This window comes from Stenella coeruleoalba, assembly GCF_951394435.1.
Source record: "Stenella coeruleoalba genome assembly, contig: scaffold_84, whole genome shotgun sequence".
Lineage (NCBI taxonomy): Eukaryota > Metazoa > Chordata > Mammalia > Artiodactyla > Delphinidae > Stenella > Stenella coeruleoalba.
Window position 1 is genome coordinate 841,308 of NW_027646246.1, and position 27,741 is coordinate 869,048.

The 27,741-nt window shown below is 43.9% G+C and overlaps 1 long non-coding RNA gene across 20 annotated transcripts in view; it reads left to right on the top strand.

Moving 5' to 3' along the window:
* The window catches only part of LOC307181240, a 1,005,010-nt gene that overhangs the window by 743,215 nt on the left and 234,054 nt on the right, over positions 1-27,741 (top strand). For 19 of the 20 annotated variants that reach the window (XR_013826197.1, XR_013826198.1, XR_013826199.1 and 16 more), the window contains one exon: positions 10,436-10,513. This is a non-coding gene — a long non-coding RNA (uncharacterized lncRNA). Of the gene's footprint in view, positions 1-10,435; positions 10,514-23,065; positions 23,132-27,741 lie in introns of those variants that run through there. The other variant, XR_013826200.1, reaches the window with a different exon arrangement.

Sequence of the window (27,741 nt, forward strand, 5' to 3'; positions counted from 1 at the left end):
GCTTTCAAGTCCTCTTGGCAGCCTTACTTCAGTCTATTTTTGGACGATAGCTGTCATTTATAACTCTGCAGGTTTGTGAATTACAGTGCCCCTGAGCTCCTTTCTTCAACTCGCTTTCTTTTGAGCTGGCCGCAACACCGCAGGATGGCTTCAGGCCCTAATCTGGTTCCGGCACGGCACGCTGAGCCTTTGGTTATTTCCTCTTCCTGGTGGGAAATGAGAGTTAAATTTGCCCGTCCAGACACCTCCAGCTAGTCTCTCATTGGTTCTCGCTATTCCTGTTCATCTTCCGCAGAAATTGCAAACTGTGCCAAACAGGAGGTTAAATGCACTGACTCTCCAAGTGGGGAGAGTGTTAGTAAAGCGTCTGGAATGTTGCACCCGAGTACCAGGGGAGGAAAACTGAGAAATATTTGAACACGTCTCCCGATCACATGGTTGATCATACTCTGGGTTCCACATGCATGTTTTAGCTGAAGGAAGAATACCTAAAACCTGGGTAGTTGAAACCCGTGGAATGGGTACCATGCAATATGACTTCAAAGGGTCTTCATTTGCTCACCGAACCTCTCCAATCCTATCACTGCTGCGTTTATGCCCCTGTACACATGCTTGATTCTCTTTCGGAGACATAGCAATCCCTAGATTTTAAGATACTTACTAGTCAGGTACATTCTTAGGCGTTTAATATGCGGTGTTGAGTCCATTTCGTTGAGCAAGGAGTAGCTCTTGTCTATTCCATATTTGGCTTAAGGAACTTTATCTGTGCTCATTTCAATCTCTGGTTTTATGCAGTACCCCAACTCACCTTTACCCTTAAGCAAGCATAAGTTGGTTTTCTAAATTTGAGACCCTGTTCTGTTCTGTAATTCAGTTCCTGTGTAGCCAAGTTTACATTCCGTGTATTACTGATATCTTATGATGTTTCTTTTTCTGTGTGACTTATTTCAGTTAGAATCATCATACCTGAATCCACTCATTGTGCTACTAAGGGCCTGATGACACAGATTTCATTGCTGAGTGATATTGCTTTGTAAGTAAATACCACAACTTTTTTATCCATTTTTCACTTTCTGCGATGTTGAACTTGTACTGTAAACGAGGTTCTTGTAAACAGAGCCGTTCCAAACTTTGGGGTGGCTGTGTCTTTTTGATTTTAAATTCCCTAAGCTATAGGACCATAAGTGGAAGTGCCCTAGGCTCTGTTGCTTTGTTTTTTAGATGTTTCAGGAAACACCATACACTTCTCCCGAGTGGTTGTTGGCAATTTACATCCCGCCCTTCAGCATAACAAGGCTCCCAGTTCTCCATGGCCTGTCCTGCCTTTCTGGATTTTACACTTTTTTCAGATGGCCCTTTTGACCGGGGGGAAGTGAGACTTCATTGTAGTGCAGATTTCCTTTGCAAGCTTGCTTGGTTGGCCAAAAAGGGCGTATGCGTTTTTTCCTGAATATATTCAGGAAAAAACGCATACGCCCTTTTTGGCCAAGTGCATCATTGTGGACGTTCTGCCTCTTTTCCTATGCTTTCAATGCAATTCCAGTCTACCTCCTGAAATCGGTTTCCTGCAATTCTGCCCCGCTTTCAAGTCCTCTTGGCAGCCTTACTTCAGTCTATTTTTGGACGATAGCTGTCATTTATAACTCTGCAGGTTTGTGAATTACAGTGCCCCTGAGCTCCTTTCTTCAACTCGCTTTCTTTTGAGCTGGCCGCAACACCGCAGGATGTCTTCAGGCCCTAATCTGGTTCTGGCACGGCACGCTGAGCCTTTGGTTAATTACTCTTCCTGGTGGGAAATGACAGTTAAATTTGCCCATCCAGACACCTCCAGCTAGTCTCTCATTGGTTCTCGCTATTCCTGTTCATCTTCCACAGAAATTGCAAACTGGGCCAAACAGGAGGTTAAAGGGACTGACTCTCCAAGTCGGGAGAGTGTTAGTAAAGCATCTGGAATGTTGCACCCGAGTACCAGGGTACGAAAACTGAGACATATTTGAACACGTCTCCCGATCACATGGTTGATCATACTCTGGGTTCCACATGCATGTTTTAGCTGAAGGAAGAATACCTTAAACCTGGAGAGTTGAGACCTGTGGAATGGGTACCATGCAATATGACTTCAAAGGGTATTCATTTGCTCACCGAACATCTCCAATCCTATCACTGCTGCGTTTATGCCCCTGTACACATGCTTGATTCTCTTTCGGAGACATAGCAATCCATAGGTTTTAAGATACTTACTAGTCAGGTACATTCTTAGGCGTTTAATATGCGGTGTTGAGTCCATTTCGTTGAGCAAGGAGTAGCTCTTGTCTATTCCATATTTGGCTTAAGGAACTTTATCTGTGCTCATTTCAATCTCTGGTTTTATGCAGCACCCCAACTCACCTTTCCCCTTAAGCAAGCATAAGTTGATTTTCTAAATTTGAGACCCTGTTCTGTTCTGTAATTCAGTTCCTGTGTAGCCAAGTTTCCATTCCGTGTATTACTGATATCTTATGATGTTTCTTTTTCTGTGTGACTTATTTCAGTTAGAATCATCATACCTGAATCCACTCATTGTGCTGCTAAGGGCCTGATGACATAGATTTCATTGCTGAGTGATATTGCTTTGTAAGTAAATACCACAACTTCTTTATCCATTTTTCACTTTCTGCGATGTTGAACTTGTACTGTAAACGAGGTTCTTGTAAACAGAGGCGTCCGAAACTTTGGGGTGGCTGTGTCTTTTTGATTTTAATTTCCCTAAGCTATAGGACCATAAGTGGCAGTGCCCTAGGCTCTGTTGCTTTGTTTTTTAGATGTTTCAGGAAACACCATACACTTCTCCCGAGTGTCTGTTGGCAATTTACATCCCGCCCATCAGCATAACAAGGCTCCCAGTTCTCCAAGGCCTGTCCTGCCTTTCTGGATTTTACACTTTTTTCAGATGGCCCTTTTGACCGGGGGGAAGTGAGACTTCATTGTAGTGCAGATTTCCTTTGCAAGCTTGCTTGGTTGGCCAAAAAGGGCGTATGCGTTTTTTCCTGAATATATTCAGGAAAAAACGCATACGCCCTTTTTGGCCAAGTGCATCATTGTGGACGTTCTGCCTCTTTTCCTATGCTTTCAATGCAATTCCAGTCTACCTCCTGAAATCGGTTTCCTGCAATTCTGCCCCGCTTTCAAGTCCTCTTGGCAGCCTTACTTCAGTCTATTTTTGGACGATAGCTGTCATTTATAACTCTGCAGGTTTGTGAATTACAGTGCCCCTGAGCTCCTTTCTTCAACTCGCTTTCTTGTGACCTGGTCGCAACACCGCAGGATGGCTTCAGGCCCTAATCTGGTTCCGGCACGGCACGCTGAGCCTTTGGTTATTTCCTCTTCCTGGTGGGAAATGAGAGTTAAATTTGCCCGTCCAGACACCTGCAGCTAGCCTCTCATTGGTTCTCGCTATTCCTGTTCATCTTCCGCAGAAATTGCAAACTGGGCCAAACAGGAGGTTAAAGGGACTGACTCTCCAAGTCGGGAGAGTGTTAGTAAAGCGTCTGGAGTGTTGCACCCGAGTACCAGGGTAGGAAAACTGAGACATATTTGAACACGTCTCCCGTTCACATGGTTGATCATACTCTGGGTTCCACATGCATCTTTTAGCTGAAGGAAGAATACCTTAAACCTGGAGAGTTGAGACCCGTGGAATGGGTACCGTGCAATATGACTTCAAAGGGTCTTCATTTGCTCACCGAACCTCTCTAATCCTATCACTGCTGCATTTATGCCCCTGTACACACGCTTGATTCTCTTTTGGAGACATAGCAATCCATAGGTTTTAAGATACTTACTAGTCAGGTACATTCTTAGGCGTTTAATATGGGGTTTTGAGTCCATTTCGTTGAGCAAGGAGTAGCTCTTGTCTATTCCATATTTGGCTTAAGGAACTTTATCTGTGCTCATTTCAATCTCTGGTTTTATGCAGCACCCCAACTCACCTTTCCCCTTAAGCAAGCATAAGTTGGTTTTCTAAATTTGAGACCCTGTTCTGTTTTGGAATGCAGTTCCTGTGTAGCCAAGTTTACATTCCGTGTATTAGTGATATCTTATGATGTTTCTTTTTCTGTGTGACTTATTTCAGTTAGAATCATCGTACCTGAATCCAGTCATTATGCTGCTACGGGCCTGATGACATAGATTTCATTGCTGAGTGATACTGCATTGTACGTAAGTACCACAAGTTCTTTATCCATTTTTCACTTTCTGTGATATTGAACTTGTACGGTAAACGAGGTTCTTGTAAACGGAGGCGTCCCAAACTTTGGGGTGGCTGTGTCTTTTTGATTTTAATTTCCCTAAGCTATAGGACCATAAGTGGAAGTGCCCTAGGCTCTGTTGCTTTGTTTTTTAGATGTTTCAGGAAACACCATACACTTCTCCTGAGTGGTTGTTGGCAATTTACATCCCGCCCATCAGCATAACAAGGCTCCCAGTTCTCCATGGCCTGTCCTGCCTTTCTGGATTTTACACTTTTTTCAGATGGCCCTTTTGACCGGGGGGAAGTGAGACTTCATTGTAGTGCAGATTTCCTTTGCAAGCTTGCTTGATTGGCCAAAAAGGGCGTATGCGTTTTTTCCTGAATATATTCAGGAAAAAACGCATACGCCCTTTTTGGCCAAGTGCATCATTGTGGACGTTCTGCCTCTTTTCCTATGCTTTCAATGCAATTCCAGTCTACCTCCTGAAATCGGTTTCCTGCAATTCTGCCCCGCTTTCAAGTCCTCTTGGCAGCCTTACTTCAGTCTATTTTTGGACGATAGCTGTCATTTATAACTCTGCAGGTTTGTGAATTACAGTGCCCCTGAGCTCCTTTCTTCAACTCGCTTTCTTGTGACCTGGCCGCAACACCGCAGGATGGCTTCAGGCCCTAATCTGGTTCTGGCACGGCACGCTGAGCCTTTGGTTAATTCCTCTTCCTGGTGGGAAATGAGAGTTAAATTTGCGCATCCAGACACCTCCAGCTAGTCTCTCATTGGTTCTCGCTATTCCTGTTCATCTTCCACAGAAATTGCAAACTGGGCCAAACAGGAGGTTAAAGGGACTGACTCTCCAAGTCGGGAGAGTGTTAGTAAAGCATCTGGAATGTTCCACCCGAGTACCAGGGTACGAAAACTGAGACATATTTGAACACGTCTCCCGATCACATGGTTGATCATACTCTGGGTTCCACATGCATCTTTTAGCTGAAGGAAGAATACCTTAAACCTGGAGAGTTGAGACCCGTGGAATGGGTACCGTGCAATATGACTTCAAAGGGTCTTCATTTGCTCACCGAACCTCTCCAATCCTATCACTGCTGCATTTATGCCCCTGTACACACGCTTGATTCTCTTTTGGAGACATAGCAATCCATAGGTTTTAAGATACTTACTAGTCAGGTACATTCTTAGGCGTTTAATATGGGGTTTTGAGTCCATTTCGTTGAGCAAGGAGTAGCTCTTGTCTATTCCATATTTGGCTTAAGGAACTTTATCTGTGCTCATTTCAATCTCTGGTTTTATGCAGCACCCCAACTCACCTTTCCCCTTAAGCAAGCATAAGTTGGTTTTCTAAATTTGAGACCCTGTTCTGTTTTGGAATGCAGTTCCTGTGTAGCCAAGTTTACATTCCGTGTATTAGTGATATCTTATGATGTTTCTTTTTCTGTGTGACTTATTTCAGTTAGAATCATCGTACCTGAATCCACTCATTATGCTGCTACGGGCCTGATGACATAGATTTCATTGCTGAGTGATACTGCATTGTACGTAAGTACCACAAGTTCTTTATCCATTTTTCACTTTCTGTGATATTGAACTTGTACGGTAAACGAGGTTCTTGTAAACGGAGGCGTCCCGAACATTGGGGTGGCTGTGTCTTTTTGATTTTAATTTCCCGAAGCTATAGGACCATAAGTGGAAGTGCCCTAGGTTCTGTTGCTTTGTTTTTTAGATGTTTCAGGAAACACCATACACTTCTCCCGAGTGTCTGTTGGCAATTTACATCCCGCCCATCAGCATAACAAGGCTCCCAGTTCTCCATGGCCTGTCCTGCCTTTCTGGATTTTACACTTTTTTCAGATGGCCCTTTTGACCGGGGGGAAGTGAGACTTCATTGTAGTGCAGATTTCCTTTGCAAGCTTGCTTGGTTGGCCAAAAAGGGCGTATGCGTTTTTTCCTGAATATATTCAGGAAAAAACGCATACGCCCTTTTTGGCCAAGTGCATCATTGTGGACGTTCTGCCTCTTTTCCTATGCTTTCAATGCAATTCCAGTCTACCTCCTGAAATCGGTTTCCTGCAATTCTGCCCCGCTTTCAAGTCCTCTTGGCAGCCTTACTTCAGTATATTTTTGGACGATAGCTGTCATTTATAACTCTGCAGGTTTGTGAATTACAGTGCCCCTGAGCTCCTTTCTTCAACTCGCTTTCTTGTGACCTGGCCGCAACACCGCAGGATGTCTTCAGGCCCTAATCTGGTTCTGGCGCGGCACGCTGAGCCTTTGGTTAATTCCTCTTCCTGGTGGGAAATGAGAGTTAAATTTGCCCATCCAGACACCTCCAGCTAGTCTCTCATTGGTTCTCGCTATTCCTTTTCATCTTCCACATAAATTGCAAACTGGGCCAAACAGGAGGTTAAAGGGACTGACTCTCCAAGTCGGGAGAGTGTTAGTTAAGCATCTGGAATGTTGCACCCGAGTACCAGGGGAGGAAAACTGAGACATATTTGAACACGTCTCCCGATCACATGGTTGATCATACTCTGGGTTCCACATGCATATTTTAGCTGAAGGAGGAATACCTTAAATCTGGAGAGTTGAGACCCGTGTAATGGGTACCATGCAATATGACTTCAAAGGGTCTTCATTTGCTCACCGAACATCTCCAATCCTATCACTGCTGCGTTTATGCCCCTGTACACATGCTTGATTCTCTTTTGGAGACATAGCAATCCATAGGTTTTAAGATACTTACTAGTCAGGTACATTCTTAGGCGTTTAATATGCGGTGTTGAGTCCATTTCGTTGAGCAAGGAGTAGCTCTTGTCTATTCCATATTTGACTTAAGGAACTTTATCTGTGCTCATTTTAATCTCTGGTTTTATGCAGCACCCCAACTCACCTTTACCCTTAAGCAAGCATAAGTTGGTTTTCTAAATTTGAGACCCTGTTCTGTTCTGTAATTCAGTTCCTGTGTAGCCAAGTTTCCATTCCGTGTATTACTGATATCTTATGATGTTTCTTTTTCTGTGTGACTTATTTCAGTTAGAATCATCATACCTGAATCCACTCATTGTGCTGCTAAGGGCCTGATGACACAGATTTCATTGCTGAGTGATATTGCTTTGTAAGTAAATACCACAACTTCTTTATCCATTTTTCACTTTCTGCGATGTTGAACTTGTACTGTAAACGAGGTTCTTGTAAACAGAGGCGTCCCAAACTTTGGGGTGGCTGTGTCTTTTTGATTTTAATTTCCCTAAGCTATAGGACCATAAGTGGCAGTGCCCTAGGCTCTGTTGCTTTGTTTTTTAGATGTTTGAGGAAACACCATACACTTCTCCCGAGTGTCTGTTGGCAATTTACATCCCGCCCATCAGCATAACAAGGCTCCCAGTTCTCCATGGCCTGTCCTGCCTTTCTGGATTTTACACTTTTTTCAGATGGCCCTTTTGACCGGGGGGAAGTGAGACTTCATTGTAGTGCAGATTTCCTTTGCAAGCTTGCTTGGTTGGCCAAAAAGTGCGTATGCGTTTTTTCCTGAATATATTCAGGAAAAAACACATACGCCCTTTTTGGCCAAGTGCATCATTGTGGATGTTCTGCCTCTTTTCCTATGCTTTCAATGCAATTCCAGTCTACCTCCTGAAATCGGTTTCCTGCAATTCTGCCCCGCTTTCAAGTCCTCTTGGCAGCCTTACTTCAGTCTATTTTTGGACGATAGCTGTCATTTATAACTCTGCAGGTTTGTGAATTACAGTGCCCCTGAGCTCCTTTCTTCAACTCGCTTTCTTTTGAGCTGGCCGCAACACCGCAGGATGGCTTCAGGCCCTAATCTGGTTCCGGTACGGCCCGCTGAGCCTTTGGTTATTTCCTCTTCCTGGTGGGAAATGAGAGTTAAATTTGCCCGTCCAGACACCTGCAGCTAGCCTCTCATTGGTTCTCGCTATTCCTGTTCATCTTCCGCAGAAATTGCAAACTGGGCCAAACAGGAGGTTAAAGGCGCTGACTCTCCAAGTGGGGAGAGTGTTAGTAAAGCGTCTGGAATGTTGCACCCGAGTACCAGGGGAGGAAAACTGAGACATATTTGAACACGTCTCCCGTTCACATGGTTGATCATACTCTGGGTTCCACATGCATGTTTTAGCTGAAGGAAGAATACCTAAAACCTGGGTAGTTGAAACCCGTGGAATGGGTACCATGCAATATGACTTCAAAGGGTCTTCATTTGCTCACCGAACGTCTCCAATCCTATCACTGCTGCGTTTATGCCCCTGTACACATGCTTGATTCTCTTTCGGAGACATAGCAATCTATAGGTTTTAAGATACTTACTAGTCAGGTACATTCTTAGGCGTTTAATATGCGGTGTTGAGTCCATTTCATTGAGCAAGGAGTAGCTCTTGTCTATTCCATATTTGGCTTAAGGAACTTTATCTGTGCTCATTTCAATCTCTGGTTTTATGCAGCACCCCAACTCACCTTTCCCCTTAAGCAAGCATAAGTTGGTTTTCTAAATTTGAGACCCTGTTCTGTTCTGTAATTCAGTTCCTGTGTAGCCAAGTTTCCATTCCGTGTATTACTGATATCTTATGATGTTTCTTTTTCTGTGTGACTTATTTCAGTTACAATCATCGTACCTGAATCCACTCATTATGCTGCTACGGGCCTGATGACATAGATTTCATTGCTGAGTGATACTGCATTGTACGTAAGTACCACAAGTTCTTTATCCATTTTTCACTTTCTGTGATATTGAACTTGTACGGTAAATGAGGTTCTTGTAAACAGAGGCGTCCCAAACTTTGGGGTGGCTGTGTCTTTTTGATTTTAATTTCCCTAAGCTATAGGACCATAAGTGGAAGTGCCCTAGGCTCTGTTGCTTTGTTTTTTAGATGTTTCAGGAAACACCATACACTTCTCCCGAGTGGTTGTTGGCAATTTACATCCTGCCCATCAGCATAACAAGGCTCCCAGTTCTCCATGGCCTGTCCTGCCTTTCTGGATTTTACACTTTTTTCAGATGGCCCTTTTGACCGGGGGGAAGTGAGACTTCATTGTCGTGCAGATTTCCTTTGCAAGCTTGCTTGGTTGGCCAAAAAGGGCGTATGCGTTTTTTCCTGAATATATTCAGGAAAAAACGCATACGCCCTTTTTGGCCAAGTGCATCATTGTGGACGTTCTGCCTCTTTTCCTATGCTTTCAATGCAATTCCAGTCTACCTCCTGAAATCGGTTTCCTGCAATTCTGCCCCGCTTTCAAGTCCTCTTGGCAGCCTTACTTCAGTCTATTTTTGGACGATAGCTGTCATTTATAACTCTGCAGGTTTGTGAATTACAGTGCCCCTGAGCTCCTTTCTTCAACTCGCTTTCTTTTGAGCTGGCCGCAACACCGCAGGATGGCTTCAGGCCCTAATCTGGTTCCGGCACGGCACGCTGAGCCTTTGGTTAATTACTCTTCCTGGTGGGAAATGAGAGTTAAATTTGCCCGTCCCGACACCTCCAGCTAGTCTCTCATTGGTTCTCGCTATTCCTGTTCATCTTCCGCAGAAATTGCAAACTGGGCCAAACAGGAGGTTAAAGGGACTGACTCTCCAAGACGGGAGAGTGTTAGTAAGGCGTCTGGAATGTTGCACCCGAGTACCAGGGTACGAAAACTGAGACATATTTGAACACGTCTCCCGATCACATGGTTGATCATACTCTAGGTTCCACATGCATGTTTTAGCTGAAGGAAGAATACCTTAAACCTGGGTAGTTGAAACCCGTGGAATGGGTACCATGCAATATGACTTCAAAGGGTCTTCATTTGCTCACCGAACCTCTCCAATCCTATCACTGCTGCGTTTATGCCCCTGTACACATGCTTGATTCTCTTTCGGAGACATAGCAATCCATAGGTTTTAAGATACTTACTAGTCAGGTACATTCTTAGGCGTTTAATATGGGGTGTTGAGTCCATTTCGTTGAGCAAGGAGTAACTCTTGTCTATTCCATATTTGGCTTAAGGAACTTTATCTGTGCTCATTTCAATCTCTGGTTTTATGCAGCACCCCAACTCACCTTTCCCCTTAATTAAGCTGAAGTTGGTTTTCTAAATTTGAGACCCTGTTCTGTTCTGTAATTCAGTTCCTGTGTAGCCAAGTTTACATTCCGTGTATTACTGATATCTTATGATGTTTCTTTTTCTGTGTGACTTATTTCATTTAGAATCATCATACCTGAATCCACTCATTGTGCTGCTAAGGGCCTGATGACACAGATTTCATTGCTGAGTGATATTGCTTTGTAAGTAAATACCACAACTTTTTTATCCATTTTTCACTTTCTGCGATGTTGAACTTGTACTGTAAACGAGGTTTTTGTAAACAGAGCCGTTCCAAAATTTGGGGTGGCTGTGTCTTTTTGATTTTAAATTCCCTAAGCTATAGGACCATAATTGGAAGTGCCTAGGCTCTGTTGCTTTGTTTTTTAGATGTTTCAGGAAACACCATACACTTCTCCCGAGTGGTTGTTGGCAATTTACATCCCGCCCATCAGCATAACAAGGCTCCCAGTTCTCCATGGCCTGTCCTGCCTTTCTGGATTTTACCCTTTTTTCAGATGGCCCTTTTCACCAGGGGGAAGTGAGACTTCATTGTAGTGCAGATTTCCTTTGCAAGCTTGCTTGGTTGGCCAAAAAGGGCGTATGCGTTTTTTCCTGAATATATTCAGGAAAAAACGCATACGCCCTTTTTGGCCAAGTGCATCATTGTGGATGTTCTGCCTCTTTTCCTATGCTTTCAATGCAATTCCAGTCTACCTCCTGAAATCGGTTTCCTGCAATTCTTCCCCGCTTTCAAGTCCTCTTGGCAGCCTTACTTCAGTCTATTATTGGACGATAGCTGTCATTTATAACTCTGCAGGTTTGTGAATTATAGTGCCCCTGAGCTCCTTTCTTCAACTCGCTTTCTTTTGAGCTGGCCGCAACACCGCAGGATGGCTTCAGGCCCTAATCTGGTTCCGGTACGGCATGCAGAGCCTTTGGTTATTTCCTCTTCCTGGTGGGAAATGAGAGTTAAATTTGCCCGTCCAGACACCTCCAGCTAGCCTCTTATTGGTTCTCGCTATTCCTGTTCATCTTCCGCAGAAATTGCAAACTGGGCCAAACAGGAGGTTAAAGGCGCTGACTCTCCAAGTGGGGAGAGTGTTAGTAAAGCGTCTGGAATGTTGCACCCGAGTACCAGGGGAGGAAAACTGAGACATATTTGAACACGTCTCCCGATCACATGGTTGATCATACTCTGGGTTCCACATGCATGTTTTAGCTGAAGGAAGAATACCTAAAACCTGGGTAGTTGAAACCCGTGGAATGGGTACCATGCAATATGACTTCAAAGGGTCTTCATTTGCTCACCGAACGTCTACAATCCTATCACTGCTGCGTTTATGCCCCTGTACACATGCTTGATTCTCTTTCGGAGACATAGCAATCCATAGGTTTTAAGATACTTACTAGTCAGGTACATTCTTAGGCGTTTAATATGCGGTGTTGAGTCCATTTCGTTGAGCAAGGAGTAGCTCTTGTCTATTCCATATTTGGCTTAAGGAACTTTATCTGTGCTCATTTCAATCTCTGGTTTTATGCAGCACCCCAACTCACCTTTCCCCTTAAGCAAGCATAAGTTGGTTTTCTAAATTTGAGACCCTGTTCTGTTCTGTAATTCAGTTCCTGTGTAGCCAAGTTTCCATTCCGTGTATTACTGATATCTTATGATGTTTCTTTTTCTGTGTGACTTATTTCAGTTAGAATCATCGTACCTGAATCCACTCATTATGCTGCTACGGGCCTGATGACATAGATTTCATTGCTGAGTGATACTGCATTGTACGTAAGTACCACAAGTTCTTTATCCATTTTTCACTTTCTGTGATATTGAACTTGTACGGTAAACGAGGTTCTTGTAAACAGAGGCGTCCCAAACTTTGGGGTGGCTGTGTCTTTTTGATTTTAATTTCCCTAAGCTAAAGGACCATAAGTGGAAGTGCCCTAGGCTCTGTTGCTTTGTTTTTTAGATGTTTCAGGAAACACCATACACTTCTCCCGAGTGTCTGTTGGCAATTTACATCCCGCCCATCAGCATAACAAGGCTCCCAGTTCTCCATGGCCTGTCCTGCCTTTCTGGATTTTACACTTTTTTCAGATGGCCCTTTTGACCGGGGGGAAGTGAGACTTCATTGTAGTGCAGATTTCCTTTGCAAGCTTGCTTGGTTGGCCAAAAAGGGCGTATGCGTTTTTTCCTGAATATATTCAGGAAAAAACGCATACGCCCTTTTTGGCCAAGTGCATCATTGTGGACGTTCTGCCTCTTTTCCTATGCTTTCAATGCAATTCCAGTCTACCTCCTGAAATCGGTTTCCTGCAATTCTGCCCCGCTTTCAAGTCCTCTTGACAGCCTTACTTCAGGCTATTTTTGGACGATAGCTGTCATTTATAACTCTGCAGGTTTGTGAATTACAGTGCCCCTGAGCTCCTTTCTTCAACTCGCTTTCTTGTGAGCTGGCCGCAACACCGCAGGATGGCTTCAGGCCCTAATCTGGTTCCGGCACGGCATGCTGAGTCTTTGGTTATTTCCTCTTCCTGGTGGGAAATGAGAGTTAAATTTGCCCGTCCAGACACCTCCAGCTAGTCTCTCATTGGTTCTCCCTATTCCTGTTCATCTTCCGCAGAAATTGCAAACTGGGCCAAACAAGAGGTTAAAGGCGCTGACTCTCCAAGGGGGAGAGTGTTAGTAAAGCGTCTGGAATGTTGCACCCGAGTACCAGGGGAGGAAAACTGAAACATATTTGAACACGGCTCCCGTTCCCATGGTTCATCGTACTCTGGGTTCCACATGCATGTTTTAGCTGAAGGAAGAATACCTTAAACCTGGAGAGTTGAGACCCGTGGAATGGGTACCTTGCAATATGACTTCAAAGGTCTTCATTTGCTCACCGAACCTCTCCAATCCTATCACTGCTGCGTTTATGTCCCTGTACACACGCTTGATTCTCTTTTGGAGACATAGCAATCCATAGGTTTTAAGATACTTACTAGTCAGGTACATTCTTAGGCGTTTAATATCGGGTGTTGAGTCCATTTCGTTGAGCAAGGAATAGCTCTTGTCTATTCCATATTTGGCTTAAGGAACTTTATCTGTGCTCATTTCAATCTTTGCTTTTATGCAGCACCCCAACTCACCTTTCCCCTTAAGCAAGCATAAGTTGGTTTTCTAAATTTGAGACCCTGTTCTGTTTTGGAATTCAGTTCCTGGGTAGCCAAGTTTACATTCCGTGTATTACTGATATCTTATGATGTTTCTGTTTCTGTGTGACTTATTTCAGTTAGAATCATCGTACCTGAATCCACTCATTATGCTGCTACGGGCCTGATGACATAGATTTCATTGCTGAGTGATACTTCGTTGTACGTAAGTACCACAAGTTCTTTATCCATTTTTCACTTTCTGTGATATTGAACTTGTACGGTAAACGAGGTTCTTGTAAACAGAGGCGTCCCAAACTTTGGGGTGGCTGTGTCTTTTTGATTTTAATTTCCCTAAGCTATAGGACCATAAGTGGAAGTGCCCTAGGCTCTGTTGCTTTGTTTTTTAGATGTTTCAGGAAACACCATACACTTCTCCCGAGTGTCTGTTGGCAATTTACATCCCGCCCATCAGCATAACAAGGCTCCCAGTTCTCCATGGCCTGTCCTGCCTTTCTGGATTTTACACTTTTTTCAGATGGCCCTTTTGACCGGGGGGGAAGTGAGACTTCATTGTAGTGCAGATTTCCTTTGCAAGCTTGCTTGGTTGGCCAAAAAGGGCGTATGCGTTTTTTCCTGAATATATTCAGGAAAAAACGCATACGCCCTTTTTGGCCAAGTGCATCATTGTGGACGTTCTGCCTCTTTTCCTATGCTTTCAATGCAATTCCAGTCTACCTCCTGAAATCGGTTTCCTGCAATTCTGCCCGGCTTTCAAGTCCTCTTGGCAGCCTTACTTCAGTCTATTTTTGGACGATAGCTGTCATTTATAACTCTGCAGGTTTGTGAATTACAGTGCCCCTGAGCTCTTTTCTTCAACTCGCTTTCTTGTGAGCTGGCCGCAACACCGCAGGATGGCTTCAGGCCCTAATCTGGTTCCGGCACGGCACGCTGAGCCTTTGGTTATTTCCTCTTCCTGGTGGGAAATGAGAGTTAAATTTGCCCGTTCAGACACCTCCAGCTAGTCTCTCATTGGTTCTCCCTATTCCTGTTCATCTTCCGCAGAAATTGCAAACTGGGCCAAACAGGAGGTTAAAGGCGCTGACTCTCCAAGTGGAGAGAGTGTTAGTAAAGCGTCTGGAATGTTGCACCCGAGTACCAGGGGAGGAAAACTGAGACATATTTAAACACGGCTCCCGTTCACACGGTTGATAATACTCTGGGTTCCACATGTATGTTTTAGCTGAAGGAAGAATACCTTAAACCTGGAGAGTTGAGACCCGTGGAATGGGTACCATGCAGTATGACTTCAGAGGTCTTCATTTGCTCACCGAACCTCTCCAATCCTATCACTGCTGCGTTTATATCCCTGTACACACGCTTGATTCTCTTTTGGAGACATAGCAATCCATAGGTTTTAAGATACTTACTAGTCAGGTACATTCTTAGGCGTTTAATATGCGGTGTTGAGTCCATTTCGTTGAGCAAGGAGTAGCTCTTGTCTATTCCATATTTGGCTTAAGGAACTTTATCTGTGCTCATTTCAATCTCTGGTTTTATGCAGCACCCCAACTCACCTTTACCCTTAAGCAAGCATAAGTTGGTTTTCTAAATTTGAGACCCTGTTCTGTTTTGGAATTCAGTTCCTGTGTAGCCAAGTTTACATTCCGTGTATTAGTGATATCTTATGATGTTTCTTTTTCTGTGTGACTTATTTCAGTTAGAATCATCATACCTGAATCCACTCATTGTGCTGCTAAGGGCCTGATGACATAGATTTCATTGCTGAGTGATATTGCTTTGTAAGTAAATACCACAACTTCTTTATCCATTTTTCACTTTCTGGGATGTTGAACTTCTACTGTAAACGAGGTTCTTGTAAACAGAGGCGTCCCAAACTTTGGGGTGGCTGTGTCTTTTTGATTTTAATTTCCCTAAGCTATAGGACCATAAGCGGAAGTGCCCTAGGCTCTGTTGCTTTGTTTTTTAGATGTTTCAGGAAACACCATACACTTCTCCCGAGTGTCTGTTGGCAATTTACATCCCGCCCATCAGCATAACAAGGCTCCCAGTTCTCCATGGCCTGTCCTGCCTTTCTGGATTTTACACTTTTTTCAGATGGCCCTTTTGACCGGGGGGGAAGTGAGACTTCATTGTAGTGCAGATTTCCCTTGCAAGCTTGCTTGGTTGGCCAAAAAGGGCGTATGCGTTTTTTCCTGAATATATTCAGGAAAAAACGCATACGCCCTTTTTGGCCAAGTGCATCATTGTGGACGTTCTGCCTCTTTTCCTATGCTTTCAATGCAATTCCAGTCTACCTCCTGAAATCGGTTTCCTGCAATTCTGCCCCGCTTTCAAGTCCTCTTGGCAGCCTTACTTCAGTATATTTTTGGACGATAGCTGTCATTTATAACTCTGCAGGTTTGTGAATTACAGTGCCCCTGAGCTCTTTTCTTCACCTCGCTTTCTTTTGAGCTGGCCGCAACACCGCACGGTGGCTTCAGGCCCTAATCTGGTTCCGGCACGGCACGCTGAGCCTTTGGTTATTTCCTCTTCCTGGTGGGAAATGAGAGTTAAATTTGCCCGTCCAGACACCTCCAGCTAGTCTCTCATTGGTTCTCGCTATTCCTGTTCATCTTCCGCAGAAATTGCAAACTGGGCCAAACAGGAGGTTAAAGGCGCTGACTCTCCAAGTGGGGAGAGTGTTAGTAAAGCGTCTGGTATGTTGCACACGAGTACCAGGGTATGAAAACTGAGACATATTTGAACACGTCTCCCGATCACATGGTTGATCATGCTTTAGGTTCCACATGCATGTTTTAGCTGAAGGAAGAATACCTTAAACCTGCAGAGTTGAAACCCGGGAATGGGTACCATGCAATGTGACTTCAAAGGGTTTTCATTTGCTCACCGAACCTCTCCAATCCTATCACTGCTGCGTTTATGCCCCTGTACACATGCTTGATTCTCTTTCGGAGACATAGCAATCCATAGGTTTTAAGATACTTACTAGTCAGGTACATTCTTAGGCGTTTAATATGCGGTGTTGAGTCCATTTCGTTGAGCAAGGAGTAGCTCTTGTCTATTCCATATTTGGCTTAAGGAACTTTATCTGTGCTCATTTCAATCTCTGGTTTTATGCAGCACCCCAACTCACCTTTACCCTTAAGCAAGCATAAGTTGGTTTTCTAAATTTGAGCCCCTGTTCTGTTTTGGAATTCAGTTCCTGTGTAGCCAAGTTTACATTCCGTGTGTTAGTGATATCTTATGATGTTTCTTTTTCTGTGTGACTTATTTCAGTTAGAATCATCATACCTGAATCCACTCATTGTGCTGCTAAGGGCCTGATGACATACATTTCATTGCTGAGTGATATTGCTTTGTAAGTAAATACCACAACTTCTTTATCCATTTTTCACTTTCTGGGATGTTGAACTTCTTCTGTAAACGAGGTTCTTGTAAACAGAGCCGTTCCAAACTTTGGGGTGGCTGTGTCTTTTTGATTTTAATTTCCCTAAGCTATAGGACCATAAGTGGAAGTGCCCTAGGCTCTGTTGCTTTGTTTTTTAGATGTTTCAGGAAACACCATACACTTCTCCCGAGTGTCTGTTGGCAATTTACATCCCGCCCGTCAGCATAACAAGGCTCCCAGTTCTCCATGGACTGTCCTGCCTTTCTGGATTTTACACTTTTTTCAGATGGCCCTTTTGACCGGGGGGAAGTGAGACTTCATTGTAGTGCAGATTTCCTTTGCAAGCTTGCTTGGTTGGCCAAAAAGGGCGTATGCGTTTTTTCCTGAATATATTCAGGAAAAAACGCATACGCCCTTTTTGGCCAAGTGCATCATTGTGGACGCTCTGCCTCTTTTCCTATGCTTTCAATGCAATTCCAGTCTACCTCCTGAAATCGGTTTCCTGCAATTTTGCCCCGCTTTCAAGTCCTCTTGGCAGCCTTACTTCAGTATATTTTTGGACGATAGCTGTCATTTATAACTCTGCATGTTTGTGCATTACAGTGTCCCTGAGCTCCTTTCTTCAACTCGCTTTCTTGTGAGCTGGCCGCAACACCGCAGGATGGCTTCAGGCCCTAATCTGGTTCCGGCACGGCATCCTGAGCCTTTGGTTAATTCCTCTTCCCGGTCGGAAATGAGAGTTAAATTTGCCCGTCCAGACACCTCCAGCTAGTCTCTCATTGGTTCTCGCTATTCCTGTTCATCTTCCGCAGAAATTGCAAACTGGGCCAAACAGGAGGTTAAAGGCGCTGACTCTCCAAGTGGGGAGAATGTTAGTAAAGCGTCTGGAATGTTGCACCCGAGTACCAGGCGAGAAAAACTGAGACATATTTGGACACGTCTCCCGTTCACACGGTTGATCATACTCTGGGTTCCACATGCATGTTTTAGGTGAAGGAAGAATACCTTAAACCTGGAGAGTTGAAACCCGTGGAATGGGTACCATGAAATATTACTTCAAAGGGTCTTCATTTGCCTACCGATCCTCTCCAATCCTATCACTGCTGCATTTATGCCCCTGTACACACGCTTGATTCTCTTTTGGAGACATAGCAATCCATAGGTTTTAAGATACTTACTAGTCAGGTACATTCTTAGGCGTTTAATATGGGGTGTTGAGTCCATTTCGTTGAGCAAGGAGTAGCTCTTGTCTATTCCATATTTGGCTTAAGGAATTTTATCTGTGCTCATTTCAATTTCTGGTTTTATGCAGCACCCCAACTCACCTTTCCCCTTAAGCAAGCATAAGTTGGTTTTCTAAATTTGAGACCATGTTCTGTTTTGGAATTCAGTTCCTGTGTAGCCAAGTTTACATTCCGTGTATTAGTGATATCTTATGATGTTTATTTTTCTGTGTGACTTATTTCAGTTAGAATCATCATACCTGAATCCACTCACTGTCTGCTAAGGGCCTGATGACATAGATTTCATTGTTCAGTGATATTGATTTGTAAGTAAATACCACAACTTCTTTATCCATTTTTCATTTTCTGCGATGTTGAACTTGTACTGTAAACGAGGTTCTTGTAAACAGAGGCGTCCCAAACATTGGGGTGGCTGTGTCTTTTTGATTTTAATTTCTCTAAACTATAGGACCATAAGCGGAAGTGCCCTAGGCTCTGTTGCTTTGTTTTTTAGATGTTTCAGGAAACACCATACACTTCTCCCAAGTGGTTCTTGGCAATTTATATCCCGCCCATCAGCATAACAAGGCTCCCAGTTCTCCATGGCCTGTCCTGCCTTTCTGGATTTTACACTTTTTTCAGATGGCCCTTTTGACCGGGGGGAAGTGAGACTTCATTGTAGTGCAGATTTCCTTTGCAAGCTTGCTTGGTTGGCCAAAAAGGGTGTATGCGTTTTTTCCTGAATATATTCAGGAAAAAACGCATACGCCCTTTTTGGCCAAGTGCATCATTGTGGACGTTCTGCCTCTTTTCCTATGCTTTCAATGCAATTCCAGTCTACCTCCTGAAATCGGTTTCCTGCAATTCTGCCCCGCTTTCAAGTCCTCTTGGCAGCCTTACTTCAGTATATTTTTGGACGATAGCTGTCATTTATAACTCTGCAGGATTGTGAATTACAGTGCTCCTGAGCTCCTTTCTTCAACTCGCTTACTTTTGAGCTGGACGCAACACCGCAGGAAAATTTCAGGCCCTAATCTGGTTCTGGCACGGCAGGCTGAGCCTTTGGTTAATTCCTCTTCCTGGTGGGAAATGAGAGTTAAATTTGCCCGTCCAGACACCTCCAGCTAGTCTCTCATTGGTTCTCGCTATTCCTGTTCATCTACCGCAGAAATTGCAAACTGGGCCAAACAGGAGGTTAAAGGGACTGACTCTCCAAGTGGGGAGAGTGTTAGTAAAGCGTCTGGAATGTTGCACCCGAGTACCAGGGTACAAAATCTGAGACAGATTTGAACACGTCTCCCGTTCACATGGTTGATCATACTCTGGGTTCCACATGCATGTTTTAGCTGAAGGAAGAATACCTTAAACCTGGAGAGTTGAGACCCGTGGAATGGGTACCATGCAGTATGACTTCAAAGGGTCTTCATTTGCTCACCGAACCTCTCCAATCCTATCACTGCTGCGTTTATGCCCCTGTACACACGCTTGATTCTCTTTTGGAGATATAGCAATCCATAGGTTTTAAGATACTTACTAGTCAGGTACATTCTTAGGCGTTTAATATGGGGTGTTGAGTCCATTTCGTTGACCAAGGAGTAGCTCTTGTCTATTCCATATTTGGCTTAAGGAACTTTATCTGTGCTCATTTCAATCTCTGGTTTTATGCAGCACCCCAACTCACCTTTCCCCTAATCAAGCATAAGTTGGTTTTCTAAATTTGAGACCCTGTTCTGTTCTGTAATTCAGTTCCTGTGTAGCCAAGTTTACATTCCGTGTATTAGTGATATCTTATGATGTTTCTTTTTCTGTGTGACTTATTTCAGTTAGAATCATCATACCTGAATCCACTCATTGTGCTGCTACGGGCCTGATGACATAGATTTCATTGCTGAGTGATATTGCTTTGTAAGGAAGTACCACAACTTCTTTATCCATTTTTCACTTTCTGCGATGTTGAACTTGTACTGTAAACGAGGTTCTTGTAAACAGAGGCGTCCCAAACTTTGGGGTGGCTGTGTCTTTTTGATTTTAATTTCCCTAAGCTATAGGACCATAAGTGGAAGTGCCCTAGGCTCTGTTGCTTTGTTTTTTACATGTTTCAGGAAACACCATACAGTTCTCCCGAGTGTCTATTGGCAATTTACATCCCGCCCATCAGCATAACAAGGCTCCCAGTTCTCCATGGCCTGTCCTGCCTTTCTGGATTTTACACTTTTTTCAGATGGCTCTTTTGACCGGGGGGAAGTGAGACTTCATTGTACTACAGATTTCCTTTGCAAGCTTGCTTGGTTGGCCAAAAAGGGCGTATGCGTTTTTTCCTGAATATATTCAGGAAAAAACGCATACGCCCTTTTTGGCCAAGTGCATCATTGTGGACGTTCTGCCTCTTTTCCTATGCTTTCAATGCAATTCCAGTCTACCTCCTGAAATCGGTTTCCTGCAATTCTGCCCTTCTTTCAAGTCCTCTTGGCAGCCTTACTTCAGTATATTTTTGGATGATAGCTGTCATGTATAACTCTGCAGGTTTGTGAATTACAGTGCCCCTGAGCTCCTTTCTTCAACTCGCTTTCTTGTGAGCTGGCCGCAACACCGCAGGATGGCTTCAAGCCCTAATCTGGTTCCGGCACGGCACGCTGAGCCTTTGGTTATTTCCTCTTCCTGGTGGGAAATGAGAGTTAAATTTGCCCGTCCAGACACCTCCAGCTAGTCTCTCATTATGCTCGCTATTCCTGTTCATCTTCCGCAGAAATTGCAAACTGGGCCAAACAGGAGGTTAAAGGCGCTGACTCTCCAAGTGGGGAGAGTGTTAGTTAAGCATCTGGAATGTTGCACCCGAGTACCAGGGGAGGAACACTGAGACATATTTGAACACGTCTCCCATTCACACGGTTGATCGTACTCTGGGTTCCACATGCATGTTTTAGCTGAAGGAATAATACCTTAAACCTGGAGAGTTGAGACCCGTGTAATGGATACCATGCAATATGACTTCAAAGGGTCTTCATTTGCTCACCGAACCTCTCCAATCCTATCACTGCTGCGTTTATGCCCCTGCACACATGCTTGATTCTCTTTCAGAGACATAGCAATCCATAGGTTTTAAGATACTTACTAGTCAGGTACATTCTTAGGCGTTTAATATGCGGTGTTGAGTCCATTTCGTTGAGCAAGGAGTAGCTCTTGTCTATTCCATATTTGGCTTAAGGAACTTTATCTGTGCTCATTTCAATCTCTGGTTTTATGCAGGACCCCAACTCACCTTTACCCTTAAGCAAGCATAAGTTGGTTTTCTAAATTTGAGACCCTGTTCTGTTTTGGAATTCAGTTCCTGTGTAGCCAAGTTTACATTCCATGTATTACTGATATCTTATGATGTTTCTTTTTCTGTGTGACTTATTTCAGTTAGAATCATCATACCTGAATCCACTCATTGTGCTGCTAAGGGCCTGATGACATAGATTTCATTGCTGAGTGATATTGCTTTGTAAGTAAATACCACAACTTCTTTATCCATTTTTCACTTTCTGCGATGTTGAACTTGTACTGTAAACGAGGTTCTTGTAAACAGAGGTGTCCCAAACTTTGGGGTGGCTGTGTCTTTTTGATTTTAATTTCCCTAAGCTATAGGACCATAAGTGGAAGTGCCCTAGGCTCTGTTGCTTTGTTTTTTAGATGTTTCCGGAAACACCATACACTTCTCCCGAGTGTCTGTTGGCAATTTACATCCCGCCCATCAGCATAACCAGGCTCCCAGTTCTCCATGGCCTGTCCAGCCTTTCTGGATTTTACACTTCTTTCTGATGGCCCTTTTGACCCGGGGGAAGTGAGACTTCATTGTAGTGCAGATTTCCTTTGCAAGTTTGCTGGGTTGGCTAAAACGGGCGTATGCGTTTTTTCCTGAATATATTCAGGAAAAAACGCATACGCCCTTTTTGGCCAAGTGCATCATTGTGGACGTTCTGCCTCTTTTCCTATGCTTTCAATGCAATTCCAGTCTACCTCCTGAAATCGGTTTCCTGCAATTCTGCCCCGCTTTCAAGTCCTCTTGGCAGCCTTATTTCAGTATATTTTTGGATGATAGCTGTCATTTATAACTCTGCAGGTTTGTGAATTACAGTGCCCCTGAGCTCCTTTCTTCAACTCGCTTTCTTGTGAGCTGGCCGCAACACCGCAGGATGGCTTCAGGCCCTAATCTGGTCCCGGCACGGCACGCTGAGCCTTTGGTTAATTCCTCTTCCTGGTGGGAAATGAGAGTTAAATTTACACGTCCAGACACCTCCAGCTAGTCTCTCATTGGTTCTCGCTATTCCTGTTCATCTTCCGCAGAAATTGCAAACTGGGCCAAACAGGAGGTTAAAGGGACTGACTCTCCAAGTGGGGAGAGTGTTAGTAAAGCGTCTGGAATGTTGCACCCGAGTACCAGGGGAGGAAAACTGAGACATATTTGAACACGTCTCCCGATCACATGGTTGATCATACTCTAGGTTCCACATGCATGTTTTAGCTGAAGGAAGAATACCTTAAACCTGGAGAGTTGAGACCCGTGTAATGGGTACCATGCAATATGACTTCAAAGGGTCTTCATTTGAGCACCGAACCTCTCCAATCCTATCACTGCTGCGTTTATGCCCCTGTACACATGCTTGATTCTCTTTTGGATACATAGCAATCCATAGGTTTTAAGATAGTTACTAGTCAGGTACATTCTTAGGCATTTAATATGGGGTGTTGAGTCCATTTCATTGAGCAAGGATTAGCTCTTGTCTATTCCATATTTGGCTTAAGGAACTTTATCTGTGCTCATTTCAATCTCTGGTTTTATGCAGCACCCCAACTCACCTTTCCCCTTAAGCAAGCATAAGTTGGTTTTCTAAATTTGAGACCCTGTTCTGTTTTGGAATTCAGTTCCTGTGTAGCCAAGTTTACATTCCGTGTATTAGTGATATCTTATGATGTTTCTTTTTCTGTGTGACTTATTTCAGTTAGAATCATTGTACCTGAATCCACTCATTATGCTGCTAAGGGCCTGATGACACAGATTTCGTTGCTGAGTGATACTGCATTGTACATAAGTACCACAAGTTCTTTATCCATTTTTCACTTTCTGTGATATTGAACTAGTACGGTAAACGAGGTTCTTGTAAACAGAGGCGTCCCAAACTTTGGGGTGGCTGTGTCTTTTTGATTTTAATTTCCCTGAGCTATAGGACCATAAGTGGAAGTGCCCTAGGCTCTGTTGCTTTGTTTTTTAGATATTTCAGGAAACACCATACACTTCTCCCTAGTGTCTGTTGGCAATTTACATCCCGCCCATCAGCATAACAAGGCTCCCAGTTCTCCATGGCCTGTCCTGCCTTTCTGGATTTTACACTTTATTCAGATGGCCCTTTTGACCGGGGGGAAGTGAGACTTCATTGTAGTGCAGATTTCCTTTGCAAGCTTGCTTGGTTGGCCAAAAAGGGCGTATGCGTTTTTTCCTGAATATATTCAGGAAAAAAGGCATACGCCCTTTTTGGCCAAGTGCATCATTGTGGACGTTCTGCCTCTTTTCCTATGCTTTCAATGCAATTCCAGTCTACCTCCTGAAATCGGTTTCCTGCAATTCTGCCCCGCTTTCAAGTCCTCTTGGCAGCCTTACTTCAGTCTATTTTTGGACGATAGCTGTCATTTATAACTCTGCAGGTTTGTGAATTACAGTGCCCCTGAGCTCCTTTCTTCAACTCGCTTTCTTTTGAGCTGGCCGCAACACCGCAGGATGGCTTCAGGCCCTAATCTGGTTCCGGCACGGCACGCTGAGCCTTTGGTTAATTGCTCTTCCTGGTGGGAAATGAGAGTTAAATTTGCCCGTCCAGACACCTCCAGCTAGTCTCTCATTGGTTCTCGCTATTCCTGTTCATCTTCCGCAGAAATTGCAAACTGGGCCAAACAGGAGGTTAAAGGCGCTGACTCTCCAAGTGGGGAGAGTGTTAGTAAAGCGTATGGAATGTTGCACCCGAGTACCAGGGTACGAAAACTGAGACATATTTGAACACGTCTCCCGATCACATGGTTGATCATACTCTAGGTTCCACATGCATGTTTTAGCTGAAGGAAGAATACCTTAAACCTGGAGTGTTCAGACCCGTGGAATGGGTACCATGCAATATGACTTCAAAGGGTCTTCATTTGCTCACCGAACCTCTCCAATCCTATCACTGCTGCGTTTATGCCCCTGTACACACGCTTGATTCTCTTTTGGAGACATAGCAATCCATAGGTTTTAAGATACTTACTAGTCAGGTACATTCTTAGGCGTTTAATATGGGGTGTTGAGTCCATTTCGTTGAGCAAGGAGTAGCTCTTGTCTATTCCATATTTGGCTTAAGGAACTTTATCTGTGCTCATTTCAATCTCTGGTTTTATGCAGCACCCCAACTCACCTTTCCCCTTAAGCAAGCATAAGTTGGTTTTCTAAATTTGAGACCCTGTTCTGTTTTGGAATTCAGTTCCTGTGTAGCCAAGTTTACATTCCGTGTATTAGTGATATCTTATGATGTTTCTTTTTCTGTGTGACTTATTTCAGTTAGAATCATCGTACCTGAATCCACTCATTATGCTGCTACGGGCCTGATGACATAGATTTCATTGCTGAGTGATACTGCATTGTACGTAAGTACCACAAGTTCTTTATCCATTTTTCACTTTCTGTGATATTGAACTTGTACGGTAAACGAGGTTCTTGTAAACAGAGGCGTCCCAAACTTTGGGGTGGCTGTGTCTTTTTGATTTTAATTTCCCTAAGCTATAGGACCATAAGTGGAAGTGCCCTAGGCTCTGTTGCTTTGTTTCTTAGATGTTTCAGGAAACACCATACACTTCTCCCAAGTGTCTGTTGGCAATTTACATCCCGCCCATCAGCATAACAAGGCTCTCAGTTCTCCATGGCCTGTCGTGCCTTTCTGGATTTTACGTTTTTTGAGATGGCCCTTTTGACCGGGGGGAAGTGAGACTTCATTGTAGTGCAGATTTCCTTTGCAAGCTTGCTTGGTTGGCCAAAAAGGGCGTATGCGTTTTTTCCTGAATATATTCAGGAACAAACGCATACGCCCTTTTTGGCCAAGTGCATCATTGTGGACGCTCTGCCTCTTTTCCTATGCTTTCAATGCAGTTCCAGTCTACCTCCTGAAATCGGTTTCCTGCAATTCTGCCCCGCTTTCAAGTCCTCTTGGCAGCCTTACTTCAGTATATTTTTGGACGATAGCTGTCATTTATAACTTTGCAGGTTTGTGAATTACAGTGCCCCTGAGCTCCTTTCTTCAACTGGCTTTCTTGTGAGCTGGCCGCAACACCGCAGGATGGCTTCAGGCCCTAATCTGGTTCCGGCACGGCATGCTGAGCCTTTGGTTATTTCCTCTTCCTGGTGGGAAATGAGAGTTAAATTTGCGTGTCCAGACACCTCCAGCTAGTGTCTCATTGGTTCTCCCTATTCCTGTTCATCTTCCGCAGAAATTGCAAACTGGGCCAAACAGGAGGTTAAAGGCGCTGACTCTCCAAGTGGGGAGAGTGTTAGTAAAGCATCTGGAATGTTGCACAAGAGTACCAGGGGAAGAAAACTGAGACATATTTGAACACGTCTCCGATTCACACGGTTGATCATACTCTGGGTTCCACATGCATGTTTTAGCTGAAGGAAGAATACCTTAAACCTGGAGAGTTGAGACCCGTGTAATGGGTACCATGCAATATGACTTCAAAGGGTCTTCATTTGCTCACCGAACCTCTCCAATCCTATCACTGCTGCGTTTATGTCCCTGTACACATGCTTGATTCTCTTTCGGAGACATAGCAATCCATAGGTTTTAAGATAGTTACTAGTCAGGTACATTCTTAGGCATTTAATATGGGGTGTTGAGTCCATTTCATTGAGCAAGGATTAGCTCTTGTCTATTCCATATTTGGCTTAAGGAACTTTATCTGTGCTCATTTCAATCTCTGGTTTTATGCAGCACCCCAACTCACCTTTCCCCTTAAGCAAGCATAAGTTGGTTTTCTAAATTTGAGACCCTGTTCTGTTTTGGAATTCAGTTCCTGTGTAGCCAAGTTTACATTCCGTGTATTAGTGATATCTTATGATGTTTCTTTTTCTGTGTGACTTATTTCAGTTAGAATCATTGTACCTGAATCCACTCATTATGCTGCTAAGGGCCTGATGACACAGATTTCATTGCTGAGTGATACTGCATTGTACATAAGTACCACAAGTTCTTTATCCATTTTTCACTTTCTGTGATATTGAACTAGTACGGTAAACGAGGTTCTTGTAAACAGAGGCGTCCCAAACTTTGGGGTGGCTGTGTCTTTTTGATTTTAATTTCCCTGAGCTATAGGACCATAAGTGGAAGTGCCCTAGGCTCTGTTGCTTTGTTTTTTAGATATTTCAGGAAACACCATACACTTCTCCCTAGTGTCTGTTGGCAATTTACATCCCGCCCATCAGCATAACAAGGCTCCCAGTTCTCCATGGCCTGTCCTGCCTTTCTGGATTTTACACTTTATTCAGATGGCCCTTTTGACCGGGGGGAAGTGAGACTTCCTTGTAGTGCAGATTTCCTTTGCAAGCTTGCTTGGTTGGCCAAAAAGGGCGTATGCGTTTTTTCCTGAATATATTCAGGAAAAAAGGCATACGCCCTTTTTGGCCAAGTGCATCATTGTGGACGTTCTGCCTCTTTTCCTATGCTTTCAATGCAATTCCAGTCTACCTCCTGAAATCGGTTTCCTGCAATTCTGCCCCGCTTTCAAGTCCTCTTGGCAGCCTTACTTCAGTCTATTTTTGGACGATAGCTGTCATTTATAACTCTGCAGGTTTGTGAATTACAGTGCCCCTGAGCTCCTTTCTTCAACTCGCTTTCTTTTGAGCTGGCCGCAACACCGCAGGATGGCTTCAGGCCCTAATCTGGTTCCGGCACGGCACGCTGAGCCTTTGGTTAATTGCTCTTCCTGGTGGGAAATGAGAGTTAAATTTGCCCGTCCAGACACCTCCAGCTAGTCTCTCATTGGTTCTCGCTATTCCTGTTCATCTTCCGCAGAAATTGCAAACTGGGCCAAACAGGAGGTTAAAGGCGCTGACTCTCCAAGTGGGGAGAGTGTTAGTAAAGCGTATGGAATGTTGCACCCGAGTACCAGGGTACGGAAACTGAGACATATTTGAACACGTCTCCCGATCACATGGTTGATCATACTCTAGGTTCCACATGCATGTTTTAGCTGAAGGAAGAATACCTTAAACCTGGAGTGTTCAGACCCGTGGAATGGGTACCATGCAATATGACTTCAAAGGGTCTTCATTTGCTCACCGAACCTCTCCAATCCTATCACTGCTGCGTTTATGCCCCTGTACACACGCTTGATTCTCTTTTGGAGACATAGCAATCCATAGGTTTTAAGATACTTACTAGTCAGGTACATTCTTAGGCGTTTAATATGGGGTGTTGAGTCCATTTCGTTGAGCAAGGAGTAGCTCTTGTCTATTCCATATTTGGCTTAAGGAACTTTATCTGTGCTCATTTCAATCTCTGGTTTTATGCAGCACCCCAACTCACCTTTCCCCTTAAGCAAGCATAAGTTGGTTTTCTAAATTTGAGACCCTGTTCTGTTTTGGAATTCAGTTCCTGTGTAGCCA